We start from the raw sequence: 11,885 nt of genomic DNA on the forward strand, positions 1-11,885 counted from the left end.
ATTTTTATTATTTTCCATAATCACCCCTTATTTCGCTTTTAATTCTTTCTTTTTCCCTTATACATCTTAATTTCCTTGTTTTCCTTTCTAAAATTTCCTCAATTTTAGCATTTATTCATTCTTATTCTTTCTTGGTTTTCCTTATTTCTCCTTATTTTTTACTAATTTTTTGCTTTTTAATTTCCCTTATGTATTCCTCTTTTTTAATTACCAAATTCTAAATTTAACCCCTATTTTATACCTTTTCCCAAAAACCTTCTTGCAAAACTATTAATTAAAAAGACCACCCTCCCCGTGTTCTACACCTCCCCGCCACGTTATATTGATGGAAACTAAACCCCTCACTGACTACACACCTCCCCAACCCTTATCTCTCTATTCTCCTATCTCTTTTACTCCCCAACTCATTGACTCCCTATCGCTCTTTCCCTATCACTACAAGCCCCCCCTATCTCTTGATTTCCCCGACTGTCAAACTATCCACGCTCCATACCTATGTATATTGCACTACGCATCACTCCTACCCACCCCTGTAAAATGCGCACCATCACTCTTTACCCCCTTGTAGCCCTACCTACAACTACCCTATGTGCTGCCCTCAAATGCCCTCAGTATACCTTTATTCTCTCTGTCCATGGCCTACCACTGCCGCACGCAGTCTCTACTTACTACTCGAACCCACATCGAGGCTTGACTATCAGATTTCCCCTTGTATCCTGTGAACTTGTGTGGTCTCCTCAAAATCCGCTTGCTCGACTGTCCTTTCCATTAGCTCTCTTCTAAAAGCTGTTCCTTCCTCTCGGCTTTCGAGCCATGTCCCGTCTTCATCATCTCCAATGATGGATCATGGACTCACAGGTTTTTTATTTTTATTTTTATTTTTTCTTACCCCCCTCACAACCCCTTCACTTAATTTCACCCCCCCCCCCTTTTTACCTCTATCTAGTTATTCATCCTTTTTTCTCCCCTGAGGTTTTTCTCTATCTTTTACTTTATTATTTAGATTATCCCCCTCCAAGTTCCAACCCCCCGCTCCCTCTCTTGTCCCTCCCCCTTCTCTATCTATTATATCCCCCTTTCTTTCCCCTTAAATTTTCCCTTTACTTCTTCCCTTTTTAAATTTCTTTCTTTATTATTCTTAATTTTCTTTATTATTCTTAAAACTTAATCTATTTCTTCCTTTTTCTTTTTTCTCCTCAAAAAATTTCCTCTCTGTCCTTACAATTACACTTTTAGTCCTTTCTTATCATTATTCCCTCCTTGTAAAAATTTCCCTTCACATTAAATTTAATTGCACAAATTTCCCATTAACTTCCCTTTCCGCCCCCCCCCCCAACCCCCCTCACCCCCTTTCTTCTTTCCAAATTTTTGTATAAATTGCCCTAATTATTAATTTCTCTACTTCTCCATCTCTGACACCTAAATACACTAATTTTTTCTGCCTTCATAACCATTTATCTACTTTTCCTCAAACTCACCCCAACTATTTCTTACGCTTAAAAGTGCAGTATCAAAAAATTAGCTTTATAAGTCTATAGCATGAGCAGCTATTTTTATTGTGATCCTGATAACAAGGGAGGGGTGTCTATGACACATGTCTTCCCAATTAAAGTTAAATATGGTTCTTATCATTTTTCTTGTTGGATGGTGGCAGGTAGGCAGACTCCCCTCTTCAATATAAGTGATGCTTGCCAGGACTTATCCAAGCTCAACTTCTATACAGTTTCCACAAAGTCATTTCTACGAAATGGCCCACTGCTGGTTTCCTTTATAAACAGGGATTCACCGACTTGTACAAACTTTTTCGTTAATGCAAACAGTCCTATTCCATTGTCTAGCTTTGCTCTTTTGTCTTTTCACTATGCAAAGGGTGTTGTCAAGTCTTACACACACACACACACACACACACACACACACACAGAGTCTATCCTTTCCTCCTTTTCTTCCTTGTGACCCCCCTTTCACAAACCAATCATCTTCCCATTCCCCCCTATTTTCCTCTACTTTTCCCTAATACCCCCCTATCTCCCCCCTATCTTTCCCTATTTTCCCTAATTTTTGCCTATTCCCCCCAAATTTTTTTCTCTATATTTCCTTATTTTTCCCATACTCTTCCCCTACTTTTCTCTAATTCCCCCTCCCTGTATTTCTATGGCCGAATTCCACACTGTCAAATAGTTTGTCTCTATGGCTGAATTCGCCACTTGTAGCTTTGTACGTGCTCTCACCATAACTTCACTTGGCATCACCATGCCATCCATTACCTATGTACGTTTCCCTCTAGCTCCCCCTACACTACCCTGCTGTCTTAACCATCATGATGTCTCATCTGTTGCACCCTTCTATTGCACTCTTTCTCCATTGTATCATTATGCTCTACACCCCCCCCCACTTCCTCTTTTTTTCCCTCCCTCTTCTCCAAATATATTATCTCCCCTTTATAGCAGCTACATTTATTAATTCCTTGCTTTACTTCTTTACTTTATCTTTTATTCCCACTTATTAGTTATCCTTTTCCTTAAGGTTATTTTGCTATCTACCTTACTCTTTTCACCCTATTCCTAATTAGAAAATCTATTCTTACCTCACCTTATTCATTTATAATTATTAAAGGGGTTTTTTCACCTAGGTTATTTCTTTTCACTTTATCCTTTTCCTTGCTTTTAATAACACAATTCTACTTATTAATTCCTCTCTAATTTAAAAAAAAAACTCTCCTATTAATCATATAACCTTCCCACCTTCTATGTTCTTACAACTCAGATTGATTTTTTAAACTCATTCTCCTCATCTTACTGGTTATTTGAACACCTCCTCATCAAACACTCCCCCTGCCCATATTTTCAATTGCACCTTCCCTTTAATAATACCCTCCATATTATTTTGAATTATTTCATCCCATTCCACACTTTAAAAACCCATCTTTTTACACTCATAAATTTACATCGAGCTGTTTAAGTTTGTGGTTAAGCTCCTATTTTCTTGTAACCCCGATAACAAGGAGGGATGTTTGTGACACAAGTCTGCCAACTAAAGTTAAGATGGTTCTTACCATGTTTTCTTGTTGGATGGTGGTAGGTATGCAAACTCTCCTCTTCAATAAAAGTGATGCTTGCTATTCTAGCTCAAATTTTTGCAATTTATGCAAAATCATTTTGATAATATTGCCTACCTCTTGTTAATGTTTCAATAAATATTAGCAGGGGTTCATTTATTGCTTTAAAAATTTCCTTTCATTCAATAAATTTCTCTTTCTATTCCATTGTGTTCACTCTGTTGTCATTTAACTATGCAAAGGGGTGTTGTCAATTCTTCCACACACGTGTCCTTTCCCCTTGCAACTCTCAACAGTTGCACATAGTACACTTAAGTCATTAAGGCCTATTGGCTTCTTGACTCCTTTCATTAACTTTACTCTTTACCTATTTTTCCGTTTAACAAAATGGTTTATAATACTTTTCTTATTCTTTACAAAATATTCCTAAGATGTCACACTTCGATCAAAATTTCTCAACAGTTGGCTCCCAACTCCCTCTCTTGCCTCCCAAGTGGTACTTTCTTATTTTTAGCAACCTGAGTTCTTTGCCTTTATTAGAACTCAAGACCTTGAAGCTCTTGCTAAAAGCTCTCCATTACTTATAAAAAAACTCTCTCTCAACAACTGGATTAAACTCGTAAAATTCTCACGTAGCGAAAGTGATGATGCCCTTGCCAGACTTCAAAGACTTACCTCTAACCTTGCTGCCATAGATCTCAATGATATTAATACTTTAAATGAGTATATCATTCTATCATTCCCGACCTCACAAATTACATCCTTGTTCTCAACAGTGCTTTTCCCCTCCCTATCCCCACAGATTTAGCCCCTTCTAATAGCAACTTTCACACCTTCATCGACCTTGATCTCCTAACCCCTGAAGATAAATCCTCCTTTGAAACCCTCTCCTAGTCTCTCTCACAGCCTCCCAAACTCCTTGATAGCAGATAACTCAAAAATATTGCTTCTTGTGTGCCTCTTCTCCCCCCAAACATATTAAAATGAAAGTTCCTTTCATCGATCTCACAAGATTTGGTGCCTAGACAACCTTAGTTTCTTAGCACCTTTCTCCATCTAGTCTCTTGCTTTCATTTGCAACCTCTCATCTAAAGAGGCTGATCTATGTAAGGAAGATGCCTATTAGGGCCATCAACATCTTAACTCAAGCTGCTTCTTCAACACCCATTTTTTCCTAAACTCTGTTAACCACTCCAAATGTGGCTTCAACAAAGAAATCTTCTTTTGCTCCAAATGCGCCAATCATAACGATGCTAGCTCTTTAAGCAAATATGATAATTATTATGTCAAGTGTTGTTGGAACGTATTTAGGCCCTATATAAGGTGTATTTGCCTCATTAGAAAGTCAAACATGTCCTACGAGTCTTCTATCCTTTGGCTTGATCATGTCATCTGGTACATGCTCAACCACCTTGACTTTTTTCCCCCCATTGGTTCTTACAAGCAAAATGTTTTGCTTTCCTTAGGTGGATGTTGCACTTGCTCGAAGAGGTCATTTTCTCGCTTGTCACCTTTTACCACTTTAGCATCTTACTTCTTAAAATAGCCAAATCCCTCTCCCCCTTTGTTGACTGTAACTCCCTTTTATCCTACTTTCTCAACCTTCTAGGACCCTCTTTAGTCCTCAACATTCTCTCCCTTTCCTCTACTTCTAAACTTAACCCCCCTCCACTCAAAAGAAGACATAACTCTCCCCCCAAAATATTCACCAAATTCCAAAAATCTATCCCTTCAACTGCACTCAATAATCCCTCTCTTACATCTCATGTAAAATATTCCCAACCTGACTCTTCCACCACCTCAACTCACAAAACAAAAATGCTATAGAATGATGATACCTTACACTTCTTATCAACTGGGCCAAACACTTATCTTCTTCGACTTCTTGGGTTTTGCTAAATTATTCTTTCAGACACGCCCGAGGTATGTACTGCCAAAGTACTCAACAATGGTTATTTCATTTTCAGTGTACTCCAAATGAAAATTTTTTATTTTCCCATGACAGCATCAATGGTGTGAAGTGATCCCAACTTTTATTCGAAATACAAAGGGTCAAATCCATCCATGCATAACCCTAATTATCAAAGCATGGGCTTCCCAATAGCCCACAATATGCAAACCTTGTTTTTATTCTTAGATGACATTCTAGGCTCCAACAACATCTCTCCAGTAGTTTGTATGGAAAACGGTGACAATTCCCACATAGTTGATGAAAAGTTTACAAGCTTGACCCAAATATGTGCCCATGATATTAAAAAATCCCTATTAAAATTTGTCGTTGGACGATGAGTGATGCTTAAGATAAGATAACAGTGTTAATATTACTGCATATGTGATGATTCAAGAAGATTCATAGAGGCAACAAATTCAAGAAGGTTCGAAGTCTGGAACCTTCTCAGCAGAGCTGTTGCCCTTCGCGAGTATATAAGGGGGAGGGAGAGTTGGGGGAGGGTGGAGGAAGGAGGAGGAGAGAAGGGTAGGGAGAGCAAGGTATGGGAGAGGCAGCAGGTAGGAGAGCAGAGCAGCAAAGTTAAGTAATTCATAAATATTTAGGTTGATTGACACTAATTGATGGAGGTAATTCAGATAAGAGGGAGGCAGTGAGACACAACTTAATGAATTAATAGGGCAAGCCTTGGTACAACATATCTCTATACTCTGCCATAGGGCTCCAAGGTACCACATGCACCAACTGTCCATCAAAAAATAACACAACTTTTCGTGTAACCATTGACCAAATCTTTGTAAAAGATATTTTCCAACTTCCTTGGATGAGAATAGGACTATTTCCTCTACTAGAACCTTGGAAGCCCTAATATGATCCGCCATCACATATGGCTCAAGAAAAACTAACGAACTTGTGCAACATGAAATTCAAAAGACACATCGTGAGTCTCTACTTATGTTGCACGAAGAAAAAAAATATCTTGAAGTATTTGACCTGCTTGTTTCCCACCAGATCTACCATATTGCAATGAGCGACAACTCTTGAAGGAGTTTACAAATTATAGTGACTTTTTGAGTTTCGGGTCTGTTATATTTCATGTGACATCCTTGATAAGTAGTTTTCATTCATACAAAGTATTGTAGAAAAGTACACTTTATGTATTGGGAATACCTTGAGTTGTGAAAGTTCAAATTCAATTATATGGTCTAAAATACAACACAAGAGAGTAATCAGCCTCAGTGGAAAATGTTTTACATATCCACCCATTTAGGATCAAATAAATCCAACCTTGACTCCAAGACTGTGGAAGAGAGCCAAAGTCAAAAATCTCCTAGAGAGAGAACCAAAGGGGGGTGTGGATGTGCTTTGAGAACAATCTAGAGAATATCAATGTTAAACCATCCTCCCTGAGACACTTATAAGGTGGGAGGGCTTTGAGGGATTATAAAATGTTCTCATCAGTTAAAGGTGCCTCCATGTATCTACACACACTTTGAGAGACCACTGTCAGGATATGGGCCTAGATTGCCTCTCTGGCCACAAAGACCTATATGGACTCCTTCTCATACTAGAATAAAAGTTTGTGGTCATCTCTAGGATCTATTGTGGGTATGAGCATAATTGCCTACTCACATCTCATAGCCTCTAGAGCTACATCCTTGGTAAATCAGGGCCGATGGTCTAGAAAAATTCTTGGTCATTCTGTCTCCTAGATGTACCCATTATGCCTAGGAAGAATGTTACAAGAACTTAGCTCGATGAGTCCTATGACCTAGATGTCAATTGGTGCACTCTCATAATGGTCTACAAGCCACTATGAGAGTCATTCTATGAAAGCTAGATCCCATTGCAGTGCTCCCTTGCACTCCCAAAAAGAGTGTCGCTATTGAAGAGCCTAGGACTAGAGCTGGTCTTACTCCTCTAAATTGCATCTACCACCCACCAATGTAGCCAACAAACACCCAAGAGGGCTCTCTAACTACTGCCACATCTGTATCATTGCATGTTGCACCTCCTCCTTTTGAAGTAAAGCATTGGGGATATAGACCCCCCTCTATGGGAGTCCATGATTGGGATACTCTAGGTGAAGCACAATTTGGGATTGATATAACATTGTCATACCTCTCAAAATAGCCATGGCTCCCCCTCTGTGCATCACCCAATCTCTCACATAGAACTTGTTAAGTTGACCTAACAAGCCATCATGCTTTTGCTGACAAAAGGAGGGCAAAGATTCCAAGAGGTATAGACTATTGTTGGAGGAGAGGAGCCTACAGGAGTGGGGTTGGCCAGACCAGTAACAAAAAATGTTAACAGATTTTTACTCTACTTTGTTAACCAACGTATCGATACAACATTTATGAGATTGAAACCCTACTAATTATAAATGAAGCAAACGAGTCGAGGGAGAACTTAATGCGTTCAAGTTGGGTCACAACTCAAACACTTGAAATTTGACACATAATAGAGAGAACATATATAAAACTAGAAACCAAAAGGAAATCCAAAAGCCTTGTATTACGTTGCTTGTATCACTATGAAATGTGACTACTCAATGCCAAGGATCACAAAGTTAGAAGCATACTTTGATTACAAGAAACATTTTGTTTAACAACCTCTTTACAGTGGGGTAGTATGCCTTATAAATCCTACTTTCTTGCCAACGTTGTCATCCATGACTTGCTTTGATGCCGAGCATTTAAACTAAGAGATACTTAAACTACTAATTGCTAAAGGATCTATAAACTAAGAGCTTGGCCTTATTGTGAGTGATCTAGAGGATCTACCTCCATGGTCTTCCTCCTACTTTGTTAGATATCAATGCTCCACTCTCGTGTAACTATGCGGGAACCGGCTAACTCTACTTGTAAGCCCCCCATATGAGGAGAAGGCATTTGAGTAGCTCGATTATCCGGTAGGTCCTGGTTTGGACATCAGATGGGGGCCATGTGTGGCCTGATGGCTGGACAGCTTCAGATAGAGTTGGCACACCACCAACTAGGCTACATGCAAGTGCGGGAAGGCATCCCTTGACTGACCACACTGAGGTAGATGGAGCATTTCTCGGGGCAGCCCACTCTCGAGTTACGGGGCCCGTTTGGAGCCTCAAATGATCCCGGATGGCTGTGGGCCGAATGATGACCATAGTTCAGTTGCTCTATTTTGCACACCAGTTCTATCATATGGTCGGTGGCCTATTCCAGCCGCCGACCACCAGTCGACCGTTTTGGGTAGATTTGGTCGGCCACCCAATTGAGCCTAACTGACTACGACTGGTGGCTATATAAGAGCAAGCCCGTGAAGCCCATTTCATCACTGGCTACAACAACCTTGATTCCTTAGCATTCAGCCTCTGTCTTCTACTATTTCCAGCATGCCATCGAAGCTTCTTTCACAGGAGCGCACGGCTAGGAGGTAGCACCATCTATTGTATCAGTTCTATAGTAATCAAATTTTTCATTCTCCATACTATCTTGTTTTCTCTCTTACTTACGAGATCCTGTTATCTGTTGAGCACAGACGTTGTATTATTTTCTTACATGGTATCAGAGCTTGGACTCTAGCAAGAAGATTTGGTAGTATGTTTCTGTTTTCGAGCAGATTGTGAGAGATGGCCCAACCCGCAAGACTGCGAATCCCACCGTTCAGCGAAAGTAGAAAGCTGGACGGCTCTAACTATCCTCTCTAGAAGTTCAAGATGAAGACCATCCTAAGCACATATGAGCTTTGGGACACTGCTACTAGGGTGGATGTGAGGCCGGTTCGAAGATCGGATCCAACCAATGCAAGACAACAAATAGTACCAACTGCGGATGAGATTCTCGCATGGACAAGAAGAAATGTAGATGCACTGTTTTCTATTGTTTGCAGTGTTAGTGATTCCGTCATGGCATTAATTCAACATGTCACCATAGCGGAGGAGGCATGGATGGTCTTGAAAAATCAGTATGAGACCACGAATTAGACGCGGATTCAGAATCTAGAGACTGAACTCGCGAACAAGAATTGTCTGCGTCTGAAGCGGCAGAGAAGTTTATCACTAGGGTGAAGAATCTACGTGATCAGATGACTGCGATTGGCATCACCATCACCAGCGAGAATCTAGCACGAAGGTGCATACGGATTCTCCCACCAAAGTATGATGGTCTTGTTACACTGCTGAATACGCAAAACAAAAATCCGCCCCTCAACTTTGAGGATTTCAACGCGATGCTTCTGGATGAGGAGATGCGTCAAAGGATGAGGACTAGAGAAGATTCGGCTTTCTGGACCGGATCAAAGAAAGGTAAGGGTAAGGACTCTGGTAACCCATCTTCTTCTGATGATAAAAAGAGAAAGAAGAAGATCAAGTGCTTCTATTGCAACAAGGCAGGGCACAAGCAGAATGAGTGCCAAAAGAAGATTGCAGATGAGAAGAACAAAGTGAAGAAAGAGTCCAGCAACAGTGCGCAAATAGTACCAATAGAGCTGTTCGTAGCAATTGAGGAGGTTTACACGGAGGCAGTTCATGTACTTGCGGATGAACCTTGGATCATCAACAGTGGTGCATCGAACCACATGACCAGTCGGAAGGATTGGTATACCTCTCTACAACCGGTAGGGAATGACATCATGGTAGCAGTCGGCAATGATGCAAAATGTCTAGCAAAAGGAAAAGGTATGATTGCTCTCAAGTCAGATGGAGTTGTAAAACAGTTGTCCGATGTTCTTTATGTGCCAGATATCAAGAGGAACTCATTGTTCATTTCTGCAATCACAGATCGGGACCTCAAAGTTCAATTCGATAAGAATGGTGCACAGATCCTGGATCTTCAAGGAAAGGTCATTGGTAAAGGTACACGGTGCAATAACATTTATGAACTATTAGCTTTCAGTGCTCGAGCGGATGTGAAGAACACTAAGCTATGGCATGAGAGGTTTGGTCATCTAAACCTTAGTTCTTTGAAGGAGATGCATAAAAGTGGAATGATTGCAGACCTACCAGAAATTTCAGATCTGCCCGATGTATGTGAAGCTTGCATGATGGGCAAGTAGCATCGGCAGCCCTTTCCTAAAGAGGCCAGCAGGGCAAAGGCTCCTCTAGAGCTCGTTCACATGGACCTCTGCGGAAAGATGGAGACCGAAGCTTTTGGTGGTTCCTTCTACTTCATGACACTGATCGACGACTATAGTAGAAGGATATGGATATAATTCCTAAAGATGAAAGACGAGGCTTTCAGTAGGTTCAAGGAATGGCATGTAATGGTCGAGAAAGAATCGGGGAGGAAGGTGAAGAAGCTGAGATCAAACAAAGGTGGAGAGTTCACATTGACCGAATTCGAAAATTACTGCAAAAGTCATGGAATCAATAGGCAGAAACCCCCGCCACATACATCACAGCAAAATGGAGTAGTAGAACGCAAGATGCATGTCATCTGCAAGATGGGCTGGAGTATGATGAAAGGGAAAGATTTGCCAAAGACTTTTTGGGCTGAAACATGTAACATGGCAGTTTACATCCTCAATCATAGCTACATGAAGGCTATGAACGGGATGGCTCCACTACCTTTTCTGGTAAGAAACCTTCAGCTGCATATTTCAGAGTTTTTGGATGTGACTGTTTTGTGCGTCCCTGATGCTACCAGGACCAAATGGGAACCGAAGAGCCGGAAGTGTATTTTCTTGGGCTACAGTGAAGAGGCGAAGGGTTACCATCTCTATAACCCTGTTACTAAGAAGGTAATGGTAAGTCGCATCAATTGTAGGAGGATGCTTCCTTCCCAGACAACCAGGACCAGGATATCCATCCAGTACCACCACCAACAGCAGACCGAACTCCCCCAATGGTGCTTGGGAGGATTCAAGACAAAGAAGATGAAGAAGAGCCTGCAGAACCACAACGGCAATGGCCTTCCTAAAGTGGGTAAAGTAGCTTTTGGATGGCAAAGAACCTCCAACCATTGAGGAGGAACCATCCGAACACCGCCAGTCCAAGAGATTAGAGGAGCAAAGAAGGGCGCAGAAACACTTGGTCAACTATGCTTTGATGACAAAAGTGATCCGTGCTGATGAACCCAAGTGTAAGAGCCATAGGGTGATGATAGGTGGATGGAGGCTATGCAGTCAGAGTATGGCTCCATAATGAAGAACAACACTTGGGACCTTATGGATCGAACACCAAAGCGCAAGGTAATCGGAACCAAGTGGGTGTACAAGATCAAGTACAAATATGACGGCACGTTGGATAAGTACAAGGCTCGGCTCATGGCAAAAGGATTTTCACAGGTACATGGTTTTGATTATCAAGATACTTTTGCTCCCACAGCTCAACTAACCACAATTTGCAGTGTTTTGGCTTTAGCTTCCCAGGGAAGTTGGCCCGTGTTTCAAATGGATGTGAAATCCACCTTTTTGAATGGAGATCTCAAGGAGGAGGTATACATGGAACAACCACCACCTTTTGAGATCCCCGATTCAGAAGGTAAAGTCTGCAAACTGAAGAAGGCACTTTACAGGCTGAAACAAGCCCCACGAGCATGGTACCATTGAATTGATGCTTGCTTTCTGCAAAACGGGTTCAGGAGGAGCCCATCTGATGCAAATTTGTATATCTTCAGAGAAGAGGCAGGTGTATGATCATGGTCCTTTATGAGGATGACCTTGTCATAACAGGGAACCATGAAGAGAAGATCTCGCAGGCGAAGCATTTGCTAGGAAGAGAGTTTGAAATGATAGACCTCGGACTGATGCATTTTTGTTTGGGGATTGAAGTTTGGCAGGAGCCAAAACAGATCTTCATTTCATAGCTGAAGTATGCTGGATTGAAGGCATTTGGCATGGCTGAGTGCAAGACAGTTGGTACCCCTATGGAGGTTGATGCGAAGCTCTCAAACGAGGATTCAT

The sequence above is a fragment of the Dipteris shenzhenensis genome, chromosome 7 (assembly GCF_047967505.1).
Source record: "Dipteris shenzhenensis isolate YYH24624 ecotype China chromosome 7, Dip_SZ_1.0, whole genome shotgun sequence".
Lineage (NCBI taxonomy): Eukaryota > Viridiplantae > Streptophyta > Polypodiopsida > Gleicheniales > Dipteridaceae > Dipteris > Dipteris shenzhenensis.